The sequence below is a fragment of the Crocodylus porosus genome, unplaced genomic scaffold (assembly GCF_001723895.1).
Source record: "Crocodylus porosus isolate Cpor-Errol unplaced genomic scaffold, CroPor_comp1, whole genome shotgun sequence".
Taxonomy (NCBI): Eukaryota; Metazoa; Chordata; order Crocodylia; family Crocodylidae; genus Crocodylus; species Crocodylus porosus.
The window spans coordinates 70585594-70603526 of record NW_017728909.1 but is presented as its reverse complement, the minus strand read 5'-3'; the positions used below and the strand labels follow the sequence as shown (position 1 = coordinate 70603526).

At 39.9% G+C, this 17933-nt stretch overlaps 1 long non-coding RNA gene across 1 annotated transcript; it reads left to right on the top strand.

The window, feature by feature from the left end:
• The first annotated feature begins 1728 nt into the window (after window positions 1-1728).
• On the top strand, window positions 1729-17145 carry LOC109308240. The gene is made up of 3 exons (XR_002100570.1): window positions 1729-1740; window positions 4770-4773; window positions 17069-17145. It is a non-coding gene; the product is annotated as an uncharacterized LOC109308240 (long non-coding RNA).
• The last annotated feature ends 788 nt before the right edge of the window (window positions 17146-17933 follow it).

Here is a 17933-nt window from a genome sequence, read left to right as displayed (position 1 = left end):
AGGAAGAAATTTTTTACAGTAAGGGTGGCCAGAATCTGGAATGGGCTTCCAAGAGAAGTAGTACTATCACCTAACTTTGAGGTCTTCAAGAGGAGGCTTGATAGGCACCTGGCTGGGGTCATCTGACCTCAGTCCTCAATCCTGCCAGGGGCAGGGGGTCAGACACGATGATCCATTGTGGTCCCTTCTGACTCTACAATCTATGTATCTATGAAAGTTTTCAGTCACGATACACAGATTGGCTGGCTTAGGATAGAAGTTGTTGTTGTTAGACCCAGAGGATGAGGGATGCTAAAGGACAGGGTTGCTAGTTGATATGGTAAATATTTACTTATCCAATATGCTATGAATTTAACTTTTAACTTTAATTTATCCAATATGCTGTGAAATTTAAACATAATGACATCCCTCAGTCTTAGAGGTGTGCACGCTTTGGCTGAACCAACACAGAAAGAATACCTTTGGCACATTTAATGATACACTGGCCTCTCTGCTTTTCTTCTGCTTCATTCACACAAGAGTCCAACATAAGACTATTGGCTCCTGAAAATTCAAATGGCTTTTCATTTCCCTGATGAAGCACCCAACTGGAGATTTAAAAAAAAAAAAGCCATCTGCATCTCTGGCACAGTCAAATTGTAAGTGGATTAACTCTTAAGGAAATTGGGAAATGAGGAAACAGTTGAAATGTCTGACACAGTGAAGAGGTGCTCTCTTTCTCTAGTCTTAACCTTTGTACTAATGAAAGGTACTGAGGTCTTGGTGATGGTGCTGGGACCAAGCCTGGCAGATGAAGGCAGTGCTCAGTCATTTTGAAAGAATTACATAGGAAGGATGACTTGCATAGAACAAATGATTGTTGGATAGTTCCCAGATACATTAATTAATAAAGTTAAACAGTTAAGTCACATTCCTCATGTCTTGTCTTTCTTCCAGCAGTGCTCAGGACCATCTGAACTGTTAAGATAGACCAGTTTTCTACAGTTCCTGACCCAGTGCTGAGGGGCCCTTTCCCAGCACAGCTTGGGAATCCTTCTACTAGGCATCCATCAAGTTGTGCTGTAGTCCAGCTTGTTTCCAAATTGAAAAAGAGAAACCTTAATGAAATGGTTCATCATATTCCTCTCCTCTCCCCAAGCTGAATTCTTTCACACCATCAAAAAGGAAGAAAGCAAGAAGCTGGCAGAATAAATAGAGTAGGAAGTACTGGAAAGTAGTTCAGCTGCATAATAGCCCTTGCTTTAGAGGATTATTTCAAGCAGACATTGATTCTTGCTTTGATCTTTCATTTCCACTAATAAGAAAAGCTTTTCCATAAGTCATGGTCCCTGGCAGTGTTTGCCATTGTCTATCCTCCTCATATGACACTGTCATTTTCCAGTTGTTGAGAAGAGCCAGACATATTCTCTTTAACAGCGCAAGAGCAAAACTTGAAAAATATATAGTAAAGAACTTTATTTTGGTGGGGAGCACAAATTTCTGTTTCTGCCATCCTGATGAGCCTGTGTGGAAAAGCAGTTCTGAGGCCTGTCAAATGAACACCTCCCATCAATCCCACATTCTCCTTTTCCAGCTGCCACTACATTCTCACTACGCTGGGCCTGCATGTAATAGTAAGTTGCTTTCTATAATGAATAAATATTCATTAGTCTTTGATCCCTGAGGAGAAATGTGGTATCCTTTCTGCCTTGTCACAGATTTGCTTCCTGGAGAAGACATTATGAAGATCTGTGATTAAATGTCTCATATTTAAGGAACAAATAACATTTAAGAAGAATTTTCTGCAGCCATTTACCAAACAAACAAACATACCCTGAAATGAATCACCGTGTCCTTCCAACCACTCTGTCATCAGAACTCTAGTTTCATTACAGATTTCAGATGAACACCTCAGTCAAATGAACATGCACCCTCTTCTTCAATTCATCCCCTCTTCCTGCCACATAATTATGGACTACATTCTGTGTCATTTAGTAGATGGGTAATGCCTACTTGTTTTGCATTCAAAAGCTCTGTCCCAGCCATGGAATAGGTTCAATGAAAGATAGCATCCTAAGAAACCCTTGCCTTTCCCAAAAGTCCTGGACCATCATGGCTATGACATCACTCTAACACTGCCAGAACCACAATATCCTACGTGTCTGATGGGAAAATACTATACAGGCTGTATGACCCTAGAGGTGAATACTATTTAGCTCTGCAAAATGACATAGGTCCAACTCATTTCACTTAGACTCCTCAAGAAACAGAACTTTGGGTATGCAGGAGGCCTGTGGCTCCCCATTCATTCCATAGGGGAACTTTAATTTCTGCTGGGATGCATCTGGATGCTCCCAATCCTACTTTCCTCTGACTTCATAAACCATACCTGGCTTACTAGTATTTTTTTTTTTTTTACCAGGGCAATATAATGGGCCTGTTCCTCTATAAATAGCATGGCAATTAACATATTGCCTAGGGCCTGGGGAAAATTGGGTATAGGGCAAACTTATTTTTGGGATTTTCATAGATTTCATAGATTTATAGGGTTTGAAGGGACCTTGTAGATCATCAAGTCAGACCCCCTGCGCTAGGCAGAAAAGAGCGCTAAACTTTGTTTTTGAGCCCTTTTATGTCTTGGCAGAGGATGCCAGCCTCATACCTATGAGGAGAGACAAGTGGAATCAGGGGCCAGAAGGAGAGCAAGCAAAAGGGAGAGCTATTCTGTAGGTGGGTAGTATCTGGAAAGGAGGGGAGATCTGGCCTCTGCTTCGAAGTGGGGTTTATTTGCATGAATTTACTAAGTCTTTTACTGCCGAATACATCATGTACACTATGCCAGCATCTGCTATAGGACTTGCTGGATACCATGATAGCAACAGGGACATGATGTGGTCCAATGGAATTGCATAAATAAAAATAAGAGGGAAGGAATGACCTGCAGTGCACAGGTTGATATGGAAGTGAATGGATTACTAACTCATATATGCCCACCCTACTCTCCAGTGCAAGCTGAAGGAAAAGTGTGATTTAAAGAGTGATTTGACAGTGGAGAGAGTTAGCCACTGTCCTGTAAGGTGGGTTGAGCTAGTAGTGAGAGCTGGTGAATGTTAAGCATTGTGCATGTACAAGCTTTCTTTTTCTGACAAGAAAGTCAGAATCTTTGATGTTTGCTTCTATAAATCTTGTCAGGGTTTATTTTCTCTCTCTCCAAAGAGATACACACAGTCCCTTCTGTTAGAGACATGCACTCCTTTTCCAAGAGGCCTTGCTTGCTTGGAGAAGTTTGGAAGCAAATGGACTGCCACTTAAAGTTGTTCAAATAGTGCAGTCTGGGCATCCTTTCAAGCCCCAGTGGTAGGGTGGTCATCACTGAGGACATTCTGGTTTTCTGCTACTCTGTACTCTATCCTCTATTGATACAAAACCCAACACCTTTCTGTCCTCTATTTTTTCTCTTCAAGAGAAACATAAAGGACATAAAGGCATCCGGTTTCATATCAATAAAGGACTGTCCTCTATGATGGCCACCCTACCCGCTGGAGGGGTTTCAAGTGGTGGAGTACAATGTGGAGAAGCCTGCTTTATATGGCCAGTCATTCTTACACAGGTTCCCCAGTGATTATATAAAGCAAAATGCACAAAAACTCTTATTTTCTCCCCTCACAAATCCTTAACCCATCTCTTTGAGGCAGAGGCTCCTTGTTGTTAGGAGTAATTCTTCTGTCCCCAGGATAGTTTCCTTTTTGACAGAACTCTATCAAGAACATACTTGTTGTCCTGTCTGTTCTGTGGTCTGCTGGTTAGGCTGTTCTCTTGTAAGTGTTCCTGGTTAATATCCCTTTAAAAGACATGTGCCTAGAATCTGGGTCTCTTAGGTGTCACTTGTTTTGGGTTGCCTAGGCTATTTAGCAAACATCACCATATCATCACTGGATTGTCAAATATCACTCATGGCTATTTTGGTCAGAATTTCTGTGCATCTAGATGACAAAGTTGAATTTCAGTGGAGCATAATAGACTTAAATACCTTTGTGAAACATTGCTATCTAAAATTTTCAAGTGTACTTGGTAAGGACAAATTTAGTGGTGTGGGGTAAAGCTGTAGTCAAGTAAATCATTTAAATATATACATGTAATTCTGGGTGTTAACATGAGGTGAAGTGCATCGCTTACATTTCTAACATTTATAGAATGTGATGGGATTTTCAATGAAGGTTGTTGCTTAACATTACCCTTGAAACTTCATTCAAAATTATTTATGGGCTTATAAATATATGCTTACCTACCAACTTAATACAGCATGCTTGGGTTTGTTTATACAGAAGAAGGCAGTGCACTTCCATGGCAAGAATACTCAGCTGGATACTTGGGCTCTGTTCCTAGGTTTGGAATTGACTATGTGACTTTGAACAAACTTCTTATCCTTTTTTTATGTTCTGTTCACTTGCCTTGTTAGATTAAGTAAGTGGGGTAATGGTGTTTACTCTGTTTTGTAAAATGGATTGAGATGTATTGATGAAAAGCTCTAAAATTGCTACAAATTTGTCATAATAATCATCCACAAACCAGGAAGCAGAATTTGGGAAAATATGTCTCACATCTTTATGAAAGGCTACGCTTTACCCCTATAGATAATGCCGTCCCAGAACCACAGGGAGTTACACATATCAACATGGTACAATCCCAGAATAGCGCTTCTAATTTTTTTTCTGGCACAGGAAGTCAAAACCAGCCCTAGGATTTGAACTTGGAATCTCTCCATGCAGCACTGGAATAGAAACAGTAAGGTGTGTGTGTTGAAAAAGTCTGTAGATACAAAAAAATGTAATAATCAAGGTCAAATTACTGCTACTACCACAGCAGGAGAGCGTAGGCCAGAGCTGTGGTGTCTTGCAGGTATTTTAGCCTTTTGCAATATAATTATAATCAGTGTAAAACAGCTTTCAATATTTATGAAAATGTTATTTGAATGAAAGAAACATAGGCCTAATTCTGCTAGGTCCTTATATGCATACATGCAAGGATGAGAAGAGCATATTTTTTCATCCTTGCCTAGCCTGTATCCTTAACCTCTCCCCCCCCTCAGTCCTAAGAATCCCACTCAGCTGATGCTGCTTAAACCTGGAGACACATACAGCCTCTAAGGACAGAAAGCCATGTCTTTTTGAGCATCCAAATGCTTTCTAATCATCTATGTAGCATTGTTATCAAAACTACTTCCCCTGCTGTGTGGACACATAAGCACAGGGCCAGGCAATTATTTCAGGTGGAGGGCCACTTACTGAGTTTTGGCAGGCTGTTGAGGGCCACATGAGTAGCTTTGCCCCTTAACAGGTCCCATCTTGACACCAGAAGTAACACCCCCTACCCCTGATCTTTGCCATCAGAAGTTCTTCCCCTTGCCTCCAGAAATACTTCTTTCAGCAAGGAGTTTTGTCATCTCAGAACCAGGAAAAATACCAAATTATATTCCAAAAAAATGAAACATCTACAACATTCATTAATTTGATTTCAAAACATATTTTTGTCTTGATTTACATGTGTTTGTGTAGTGTACGCAGAGGTGATGAAACAATAGTTTAAAATGAAGTCTTACACTTATATGTTCTGAGGGGTGGGTAGAGGTTTGTGGGGGGCTGTGGGTGTGTAGGTATGTGGGTATGTGGGGGGTGTATAGGTATGGGTGGTGGAGTGTGCTTGTGGGACTCACCCTATAAACACACACCTTCTCTCCCTCTCCCCCTTATTGCATGCGCGCACACACACACACACACATACATACACACTGTGCCTCTCGCTTCTGGCCCCAGGGTACTGGTGTGGGGCCTGCACTTCCGTGATCTGGTGATGCAGCTGGGAGCAACATGGTGCTGAAGCAGTTGGCCAGTGTGCAGGAAAGCAGTGAAAGCAGCCACAGGCAGAAGCTTCTGGTTAGAGGGAGTGGTGGTAGTGGGGGGCTGGGGGCTGGGGCAGGTCCACCTTCTTGTTGGGTCCAATTAGCTTCCCCTGGGGCCTAGTGCCTCGGCTCCTGTCATCTTTGACAGGCAGCCAGGAGCAGATAAATATTAATTTTCTAAACTTTTTAGGTGTCCTGTGGGCCAGATAGAATGGCTTAGCAGGTTCAGGCCAGATCCAGCCTGTCGGCTGTATTTTGACCGCCCCTGCATAAGCATGTGCTTGTAGACTGAATATGCTCAGTAGGCTATGCACTGACTATGCTTGCATGCAGTTACATACGCATGCCCATTGTGGATCTGTGTGTCCAAGATCTAAAAATGTAGCTCACTAGAAACCAATGACTAAAAGGTGTTAGATGAGCAAGGAAGACAGAAGCCTTTCAATTTTTTTTAGCCCTAAAAGCTGCATGGTTCAAGCACTTGCCTAGGAAGTTGGAGATACAGGTTTCAGCCCTACTCCCTCCAGTCTTCTTTTGGAGGTTTTTTAACCTGTTTCCCTCAGACCTGCCAGCATATTGCTGTGACCACCATACCAAGGATTAGGCATTATCCATGCCCTTTGCTAGCTCTACTTTGGAAGCTGGCCGAAAGAGGGATATATTTGGGTCTAAGGCTGTTAATGCTACTCTGACAGGGAGTATGTCCTGGACCCCTTCTGTCACTGAGGCAAAAGCTTCTGCATTACTTTCCACCTATGTTACCCAATAACTAGCAAATGCAAGGCTCAGGTTCAAAAGAATCATTAACTCAGGCCCAGCCTATGGTATAGTAATTATATCTGTGTGCTTGGGAAGTCAAAGACATGTAGGTTCAAAACCTTCTCTAGGTGGGAACCTAGATGCTGGGTCTCTATCTTCCTGGGCAAGTACTGTAAACACTTAACTACTGGGGCTAAAGTACAGGTAAGCCCTTTCCTGGACTTAAGCTCAGGTACTTGCATACATATTTGCTGAGTATGTATACTAATACCTGAGCTTAAGTCCAGGAAAAGGACTGAGTATGTATACAAGTGCCTGTGTACCCTAAGGGTAGCCAACCCATTGGTATATGTGCCATAATTAGAAGGGAGAGATTTTGGTAGTTATGGTAGGACTCTTAGTTAAAATGAATCCCAATTGGCCTAATCTTGTCACATTATTTTCATTCTATAAGCACAAAATGGTACATAGTCATTCCATAGTCTCCCTGATGAAATTGGTGTTTGGGGTTTATGGTCTCAGCCTGATTCCTTTTGATACACATTTGGCAGAGAAGCAAGTAAAGAAAAATTTCAGCCTCTCCTGCTTCCGTGTTTTGTCTATACTATCTTCCCTTTCCACCCAATATTTCCTGCTAAGCTGAGCCCTTGGATTCACCAGTCAGCATGGATTCACTAAGGGCAAGTCATGCCTAACCAACCTGATTGCCTTCAATTATGACGTAACTGGCTCTGTGGATGCGGCGGAAAGCAGTGGACGTAAAATACCTTGGCTTTAGCAAGGCTTTTGATACCATTTCCCACAGGATTCTTGAAAACAAGCTGAGGAAATATGGGTTGGATGAATGGACTGTAAGGTGTATAGAAAGCTTACTGGATTGTCAGGCTTGGTAATCAATGGCTCAGTACTGGTTGCCAGCAAGACAGACACTAAGTGGAGTGCCTCAGGGGTTGGTCCTGGGCTTGGTTCTGTTCAATATCTTCATTAACTGTCTGGAAGATGGGATGGATTGCACCCTCAGCGAGTTTGCAGATGACACCAAGCCAGGGGGTGCAGTAGATGCACTGGATGGTAGGGCTAGGATTCAGAGTGATCTAGATAATTTGGAGAATTGGGCCAAAAGAAATCTCATGAGGTTCAACAAGGAAAAGCACAAAGTCCTGCACTTAGGATGAAAGGATCCCATGCACCACTACAGCCTGGGAACTCACTGGCTAAGCAGCAGCTCTGTAGAAAAGGACCTGGGGGTTACAGTACACAATAAGATGGATATGAGTCAACAGTGTGCCCTTGTTTTCAAGAAGGCTAACAACATACTGGGTTCTATCAGTAGGAGCATTGCCAGCAGATTGAGAGAAGTAATTATTCCACTCTATTCTGCACTGGTAAGACCACATGTGAAATACTGTGCCCAGTTTTGAGCCCCTCACTGAACGGATGTGGACAAGTTAGAGAGAGTACATCAGAGAGCAATGAAAATGGTTTTGGGGGCTGGGGAGCATGACTTCTGAGGAAACTGGGTTTATTTCATCTGCAGAAGAGAAGGCGGAGAGATGATTTGATAGCAGCCTTTAACTACCTGAAGGGTAGTTCTAAAGAAGATGGATCTAGACTGTTCTTAGTGGTGACGGGTGACAGAACAAGGAGCAATGGTCTCAAGTTTCAGCAAGGGAGGTTTAAGTTGGATATTAGGGAAACCTTCTCGCTAGGAGGGTGGTGAACGACTGGAACAGGTTACCTATAGGGGTGATATACTGTCCATGCTTGGAGGTGTGTAAGGCCCAGATAGGCAAAGCCCTGGCTGAAATGATCTAGCTGAGGAATATTCTGCTTTGAGCAGGGGGCTGGACTAGATTACCTCCTGAGGTCCCTTCCAATACTTATTTTCTATAGTTCTTTGATTCCACACTTGACGGGTGGGTGGTGGGTGTGCCTACCCACCTCCCTCAGCCTCCCAACTCCTCTCTCTCACCCATAATGGTTAGGACAGTTCCCTTGCTGTATTCCAGTCCATCTTTTCATGACTAGATACATTATTTTTATTAAACAATCACACTTTAATTTATAGTAATCTAATCAATATTAGGCCAGCCATGCTCACTCTCTCACTCTATATGGTCAATGAATGCCAAATTCTTTAACCACTGCATTGTTTGTTAAAAGCAGGACACCAGCACCACAGAGTTTTGTAAAAAACAAAGGCCGGTTTAGGCAACAAACCTGAACAGCTACTTCAGGTTTGTGAGTCCCAGTAAGAAATCGGTACTACCCTGCAGCACAGAATACTCCCTTGAGACTGTTGGGATTTAAGATGCATTCTCGTCCTTGGTGTTCTTATTTGTCAGGAAAGGCAGCATCGTTTAAGCATTCTGGCATTTGTCACTGTTGTACTTAGGTGTCTGCCTATCTCTCCACATGTATCATATATCAGGTGTGTGACCTTCACAGAGGAGTTAGACCCCTAATTTAAGACTGAAATGAATGCTAACCATTGCAGGGCTTAATTTTAAGTGTCTAAGAAGGGCTTAAGTACCTAAATACCTTTGTGAATACCTTTTGTGCCCATAATCTCTTTGCTAAAGAGAAAGAAATTAAGGCAATATTCCCCTCCTGTAATGCAGAAAGCCAGGATGCACCTATAAAGGGCATAGTAGCAAGTGCACAGTGGCTTCATATTCAAGAATTTCCAGAATTTTCCCTAGGGAGCTCTGATTTTAAATGGCCTGTGACTAGGAGACATAGTTGAGGCCAATGCCCTGCTTAGGGTTTGAATTATAGATGGAACTGCTTCCCTGCATAAATATTTATCAAACCATTTAGTTGAGAAAGATCTCAGAGAGTTACAAGGTTTAAAATGAAACTAATCTAGAGTTTAAAAAAATTCTAGGGGAATTAAAATCATTGAAAGATTAAAAAATAGCAGTAGACCTTAATAGAGGGGTGACTACAATATTACAGCAACAGGAAGAATCAGAACTGTGAGAACACAAAGTATGTTTGAATAATAGCCATAAGGCATCTGACAAGAACAGTTATCTTGTCCCTCCAGAAAAGATTATTGCAATTATTCCCTTTCAGGTGAACAGGAAACTTCAAACTTTAGGAACAGGAGAAGTTGGCATGTCTGCCAAAGAAGGAATGGAGGTGTCATCTCAGGAAGAGAATAGCAGATTTTACACACAAGAAATCAAATCAGAAAATAAATTTACATATTCTATTTCTATTCTGATTAATTAGGAGACTATTTTGAGTGGGATATAGCAGGTCTATTGCTAATTAGCTTATCTCACACAAATGTGCAAGATAAAAAAAACGAAAGAACTGCAAATCTTTTCTATGGTCTACATCTTATTAAAAACCTGATCGGTAAAGGGCCATCAGGAATGATGTATTCTGTTACTGGCTTCCAGAACAGCATCTAGGTGATAATCTGATCCCTGAGCAGCCCTAAGTACACTCTAAATTACACCAGCTCTTAAAACTATCCCCAGCTGGCTCCAGGAGAAGAAGTCACAAAAGTTTTATGAAGCCACCTTTATTGCTTTCATCTCTTCATGAATTCTGCTCCAAGGACAATTAAGGTGGATGTAAGGTTTGGAACCTAATTCTTTAGTGGGAGGAGAAAGATGGAGGGAATAACACCAGCATGTTTCTTAGGCTCAGGCCTGATCCCATCACGACTGAGACCCAACCAGTTCTGAGGTTTGCCACTCACATAATGCCTCATAAGCAGATTGGAGTATACGTCATCTATGCTTCTTCCAGCTGTCTTCTCCTCCAATATGCCACCATAATGAGGACCATGGAAAAAGACACAGACCTAGATTTGGTATATTCAAGTGCCTAAGCCAGAGAAATTCCTATTTCTCACCATGTAATGATACCTGAGCAAGGTTTAAAAGTAAAAGAATATGAGCAAATATAAGTAATATTCTGAATTCTAGAAATACAAATGTGAAAACAAAAGATAGTTTTTTTTTCTCATTTAGTGGTAGTTCTGTACAATATAATATTCAAGTTATATAAATTAATGAAAATTAGTTATCAAAAACATAACCACAATGTGATTACAGTGTAATTGAAGTGTAACAACAGTGTAATTACAGTCACTGTATTATAAAATGCAACTTTAATTTTCTTATGCTTATTCAGGATGCATAAATGCTCCCTGGGAAACTGTATCATTATCATTAATCTTGGCTCACTTTAGGAATTCATGGAAATGGCAATAGAGTTTTACAATCTCATTTTTGTACGATTACCAGAAAACAGCCAATTTGCTTTTTAAAGTGTTTCTAATTCTTTGTGCAAATCCCATGTAAATTATATTGCTGTATCCATTTCTCTCTTAACAAAAATGATGCATTTACTATTTACAGCCAGAGTCAACTCATCTGATAGAAGCATTATTCTTATATAGTACACCAGCTAATTAGCACTCAATTTTCCTTTTTTTCCTAGTTGCCCCAGAGAATCAGCTCAGGAGGATGTTATGTGGATGTTACTATCTACTTTCCAAAGTGATTGAATGTTTGCAGGTAGGTGGCTGGGCAAGGTTCTTTAGTAGAAATGGAGGGAGAGTTTCTGATGGTCATGCTAGAACTCCAGGTTAAAATAAATCCCAGTTGTGTTAATCTTGTGCCTTTATTCTCATTCTGCCTACAAAAAATGATTCATTGTAATTACACTGACCTTTCTTTGGCTATTCAATCCCAGACCTAGAGAGACTGAGATAAATTATAAATTCTTTATTGGTGTTTCCCTACCTTTCCAGAGGCCATGTCTACACAAGGCAGTAGCATCAGAAAAAAATGTGCAGGGATGCTACTGTGCAGTAATGCCAATTACTGCACAGTCATTAAGTACTTGATTATGCAAGTACTAATAACTGTGCAGCTCATGTAGATATGGCCAGGGAGAGCTAACTATTTTTGTTCTTCGGAAGGGGGTTCTTTTCTCTGTGTCTCTCTCTCCTCAGCTCAGTGACTGTTTAGTGTAAAATCTTTTCTACTCCATTTCTGTGTAGTGCCTTAGGTTTTGATATATGACAAACTCCCATTAAAATCACAATATCTACTTAAAATGTAATTAAATAGCACTGTGAGATGCGGTAGCATTATAATTTGTGGCAATATTAAGTAATGCTACTGTATTGGGAGTGAAAGTATATATAGAGAGAATGAGCATAAGACTCTTTGCTAAGGGGGTCCTTCCACTAAAGGTGAAAAAGGATGTCCAAGGAAGGAGGCAGAATTCTCATTAGAGTAGCTTAGAGGGACAATGATGGTAACCGTTTTCTTGATAGACCAAGCTATAATGTTTCACTGATTGTCACTAATGACTTTTCTGTAGTCACTTATCTGGACACTAACTCTTGAAACATATCGGTAGTTAAGGAAAGGACAACATCAAACAGCTGCTTTAGAACAACAGCCTTTAACCAGGCTCAGATACTATTTTCTGTGTTGAATAAGTATTCTGTTAAAATACTGAACTCTTAATTAAACAAATGTGGGTGTTACTCCACTCAGAATTCAGCCCAGGGAAAGGGTTTTTAAGGTGGCAGGTGACTCTAAGAAGGGAACACCCTTCAGCCCAGTGTTATCCCATCACACTAGTTAATACAAATAGACAGACCCCTCAATTAACTGGAAACCACAAGACTGTATTAATATTAACAGATGACAATAACAAGATTAATATGTAAGATTATATACAGTGGTGAGTAAGAAAACAATGAGAGAGAAAGAAAAAGACTACAGACCCTCTGTCTGTGTACTCCAAACAATATTGCAAATTGCACATACTTACATAGAGAGCTAGCTGTTACAGGCTCTTGGGCTGTATACTTACAATGATAACTGTGCAGATTTCCCATCTCCCCAGGAGATTTTTCCCTTCTCTAGGGTACTCTTTCTTCTTTAATTAGGGAACAGGTGATACTTTACCACAGGAGTGTTGGACTACTGGCACCAGTCCTGATCTATGGTCAAATCCCAAATTGATCAGCAGGGAACCTAGGTTACATACATCTCCAATCGGATCACAGGCACTAGATACTCACAAAACTCCCTCTATCTCACACAATCTCAAACTCACTATTCTGCTCTCAGGTCTCACCCCAGACACACACCAACTCACACAAAACCCATAGACACGCATACTCATACGGCAGAGTGGAGCTCAGGCCCTTTTATATCCCTGAATCACACCATGTTCACGGTCCAATTATATGTCTTGGACACATGTCACTCAACTGCTCATCCAACGGGTTCATCTGTCAGTCATCACATTGAAACAAACATCTGTCTTCCCACTGCAGACCAGCCATCGTCCGCTTTACCTCAGGAGATAGTGGTCACCTTTTTGGCACTAAATTCCTAGGTCTTCACTGTACATGCTTGACATATGTAACTAAGTCAGCACCTTCTTAGAGATGGACAGTTCACTGGCTGTCAAACCTTCAGGACCTTGACCTACTGTGCATGTGGAGGACTCAAGCTGCTTAACATTACATCACTCTTAGATAGGCCGGAAGATGTAGGAGCACCATGCACTCTATGATTCCATTGATTTCACTAAGTTAATAATGAATGACAGTATTTCCTTGGGATATAATGATTTATGATTATTACAGGACAGAATAAATAAAAAGCAGTGGGCACATCTACAGGTGCATTAATGCACTGTAGTTACTGAGCATTGAGTTTACTATCTGTAATAAAAGGTACTAACTCAATGTACAGTAACCGGTGCTACTGCACAGTAGTGCCAGTGCTCACCTTTTTAGTGACACTAATGAACAGTAGACTAATTGTACTGTGCATTAGTGTAATAGCATGGGGTTTGCTGTAATGTGCTAATGCACAATAGAATTAGTCTACTGCACATTTAGCGTCTTGTGTAGATGTGCCCAGTGATAACATGGGGCTTTTCTTGTAGATCTGAACTGATTTTCTATGAAATTTTGTAGTGAACTATAAGCCATTATTTCTGTAGCAAGCAAGTGACAGAAACTAAGTTAAACTGCTTGTTGCTGTGTTATTGTGGTCACATTTGTAAGTGATAACAGCACCAGTGAGACTTCCTTGTCACTGCTGGAACACACCAACTCTTATTACATGTTTCCACTTCAGCACAAAATTCTACAGATTTATGCCCATGATATAACCAAACTGACAGAGAAGAGATTGGAAGGTGACCGCTCTATTTAAAACCAATTTGTACTTTTTGTTTGCACATATGAGTACTTAGTTTTGCTATATTGCATTTTGAACAAACATCACACTTTTCAGGAAGTTTGGTCAGTCAGCACAGAAATAATAAAGATTCACAACCCAAATGCTGTTCTGAACCTGATGGTCACCACGTATTCACTGTATGTCTATGTCAGAACTCTCCTCTGGCCTTGATGGTTTGACAGATGGTAATTGTGTGATCCAGCATTGACCTGTCAGGAATGAATACAATCTACAGTAGTCTCTTCAATCTCTAAGGCTGCAGGGATCTATTTAATAAAAGCATACCATTTGTTTGTGATGGCCAGAGGGTGGAGAGAAAAGATACAGTAGTATAGTTGAAGTTGTAATGTGACCTTTTCCTGTTGTACAATGATAGAAATAAGCCCTCGTGAAATATAAATAAAAATGTCTCTTGTTCCTTTTACTTGAGCTTCTTTGGTTTCAGAAGGATAGGAGCTGTTTCCACAAGGCATCTGGAGCTATGCCATTTCTGAATCCTTTATATCACCTTTAACTTTTCTACAGTAGATGTTATATAGCCCAAGTTCACTAAAGCTGTATTTACAGCCAAGGCAAAGGATACAGACAGTGTTGTTATTCAGAAGTAATGAAATAAATGTGATGCTACAGGCATGGAATTATTTGCTTTAAGTCTCAAGAATATTTGGAACATTAAGCCCATTCAGTCAAATACAAAAACCTCTTGCAATGATGTTAAACTGGCACAATGTTAAAAGGAGAAATATTTAATGGTTTAGCCCTTCAAAATCTATTAAACCCATATCTGTGCTGTAAAGAATATCCTGTTAAAATGAAACTTAAAATTATGAAGTAATAGATGGTTAACCTAATTAGTCAGCTCTTCATATAGAATGGTACTTGTATTCAGATATGACTTTCTCCTTTAAAGAAAATTAAATACAAAATCTGCATGCAAATAAAGGAAAGGCTGAGGTTGGAAACCCAGGAAGTGAAGTTCTGTTAAACCGGCATGCCAATTACAAAACTTTAAATTCCTCACTACCAAAAAAAAGGGTTTAAAAATATGTCTTTTTCATACATGTCAAACATGAGAGAAATGAGCTTATTCTTTCAACTGAAGAACATTTTTACTTCAGCTTAGAAGTTTTAAAAAGTAAATAAAAATGTTTTACAGGCACTGTTATAGAAGCTTGGACCTTACAAAGACACACACACACACAAAATACTCACCTTTTATTTTTAAGAATAGAGAGATTTTATGCCCAGAGCTCTGGACCTGGTATAAGTGTTTGTCAGTTCTTACAGAAGTGGTTGCTATATATAGAGTTAAACCTAAGATAGCAGAACCCCTGTAGGAATAGTCAGGTTCATGACATTAGTCTTGAAATTTCACAAAACCAAGTGTCTTGTTACAGGTTACCTTTAAACCATCATAAAGGCACTTAAAATGGGAGCATGCACCCATTAGAGAGTGTTGTTCCATTTTGAGTACCCTCTAAATATTTTAAAGATAAGCCAAATGAAATCAGGGTTATCTTTGTTCCATCTTACCCAGGTCATTCCAGGGTTTTTTTGGTCTACTCTTAATTAAATTAAGAGTTAATTAAATTCTTAATTTGCAGTCCTCCAGCATCCCAGGATGCATAGCTCTTAGCCCCTCTGCCCATTCCTCTCCCCCTTCCCTCTGCCACATGAAGTGCAGTGGGCTTGAGAGATTTCAGTAGAGCAAAACCATGAAGCAAGGTAAGCATGGTTCCTTGGCTCAATAGTCAGAGTGCAGAGTGATTGGATTTAAGTGCAGGGAGACCACACAGATGGAGGAGGCATTCCTGCTTTCTCTGGCTCCCTGATTTTATTGCTCGGTGGCTCCATGCTGAGAGTGGAGCTATTGGGTTTTAACAATGTTAGTACTGTCAAGTTTACAAACACCGTTCACAACATAAACCTTGAGTTTTCTTATAAGAATCCATAGTATTAAAAGTATACTGCCGGGGATCTCTCTCTCCCCTCTCTCTCTAAAATACATATATACATACATATATATAAAAGCCAAAGCATATTGATACAAGAGAACTCTTACCAGTTTCTAGTACAACAGAAAGAGTAATTACTGAAATACTCAGATGTGTCCCCAGATCCCAATTCTCATGCTACATGCATAACTCCACTTGAGCACATTAGGCATTTTGGCCAATAGAAAATCCAAGACTGGATGTGTTAGACACAGATTTTCAAGATGTACATTGAACAAAGAATAATTGAAACCCCTTACAGCTGAACCAGCTCTTGACCGATAAATCTCATAAAATGTAGATTTACTTTAGTAAAGATACCGAATATTTATTTTGACTGCAAAGGCCATATCACTGAATTATACTCTTAAATCCATTGTTGAAAGAATAGAGAAGACTAATAAATATTTCAGCTCTTCTGGTTTCTTTGTTCTAGTTGCACACCTGAACCAGCACAAGTACATTATACATTTGTTTTGCTTTACATTAAACTTGGTATGTGAAAACATGCTCAAGACAAAAGATAGCATTGAATTTGTAGTCAAACTCAGAGTACACATGTACTAAGACAATTAATCTATATTCCATATTTAGGAAAATCTTAAGCAAGAAGAGTTTTATCAAATGCATTGAACTGATTTTCTTTTGCTCACTATATACCACATATACTGTGAGCAAACATACTAGCCAATTCATTTAAAAAATAAAACCCTCAAACTTACAAATGCCGCCGTGACTATTAATCTTAAATAGCTGTCATAATCCATCTTTAAACAAAACATATTTACAAGCTTTGCTTTCCACTACATATTTGCTCATGTCCTAACAACATTTAATTTCCTAATCAGTGTTTCTTCTTAGTATCTTAATATTTACAAGTATAAATGTTTGTAAACCTATAAATAACATCATAAATCACAATCTAATTATAACACAACTGGAATTTAGATTTGTAAAATATCAACGCCATTTAAAAATGATCCAGCTGAACCATCATGTGCTTTATTTAACACCAGTGGCCATGTCTACACATGCGCTTAACTGTAAGTAGACTAATTAGCTGTGGAGTAAAATATCACTGTCTATACGTGCAATACTATTAGGCTGCTATAAACTAATTTATGTCACTGTAAGATAGTACTGTTGGAGACAGTTCTATCTTATGGCAGGGTAATTAACTGCAATTAAATACATAGGTAGATGCTGACTGTGGGCTTAAATTGTATCTAGTCAGTTCAGCTAGCAGGGGGCCAGACTCCTGCCTACCACCTAGCCACATGGCTCTGGATTTTCTGCAGCCTCATGCTCCAGCCAGCTCTTCTGCCACCTGATGCCACCACTTGGAGTCTGGGGTTGACCCCCAACGCCCCTGAGCCTAATGTTAATTGCTCCACCCCAGCTCAAATCGCTGCTGTCCTAGGTGCACGAGTAGATGCGGTGCCCAGGCGTAGTTTACCCTGGCTTAAACAGAGTTTATTGCTTTAAATTAATTGCACATGTAGATGCACCCATTTAGATCTAAAATATATGTAATTTATTATGAGGATGGGGAGTGTGTATTTCTGTCAACCAAAATGGGCATTCAGATTTACTGAAAGGAAAAAAAATGTAAAAGAATTATTAAAAAGTCAGGTGCATACAATTTGAGTCCAATTTAAACAATGGGCATGTACAATACTGTGTCATACTCAACATTAAATCTACTCAGCTTGTCACAGACATAGTCTCATTGTGACCCTGATCCTGTATCATTAAAGTCAATGGGAAATTTGTCATTGGTTTCAACTTATTTAGGCATTCTTATTTATGCAGACATTCATGCATTGTACTGCAGTAGCATAATGCATTGGTTCACTGGGTACAAATATTTAAATGTGAACAAAACTGCTTTCATTAGTAATTAAAAAAATGTAATAAGAACATTTCTATTAGCTTTGTAAACCTTTACTCCAGAGCACATTTCTGTCTTACACCAATTACATTTTCACCCTAGGTATCTCATAGCTTTGCTTTACATGTAACTTCTCTGTCTCTTCAGACATTTTACAATGGCTTACACTT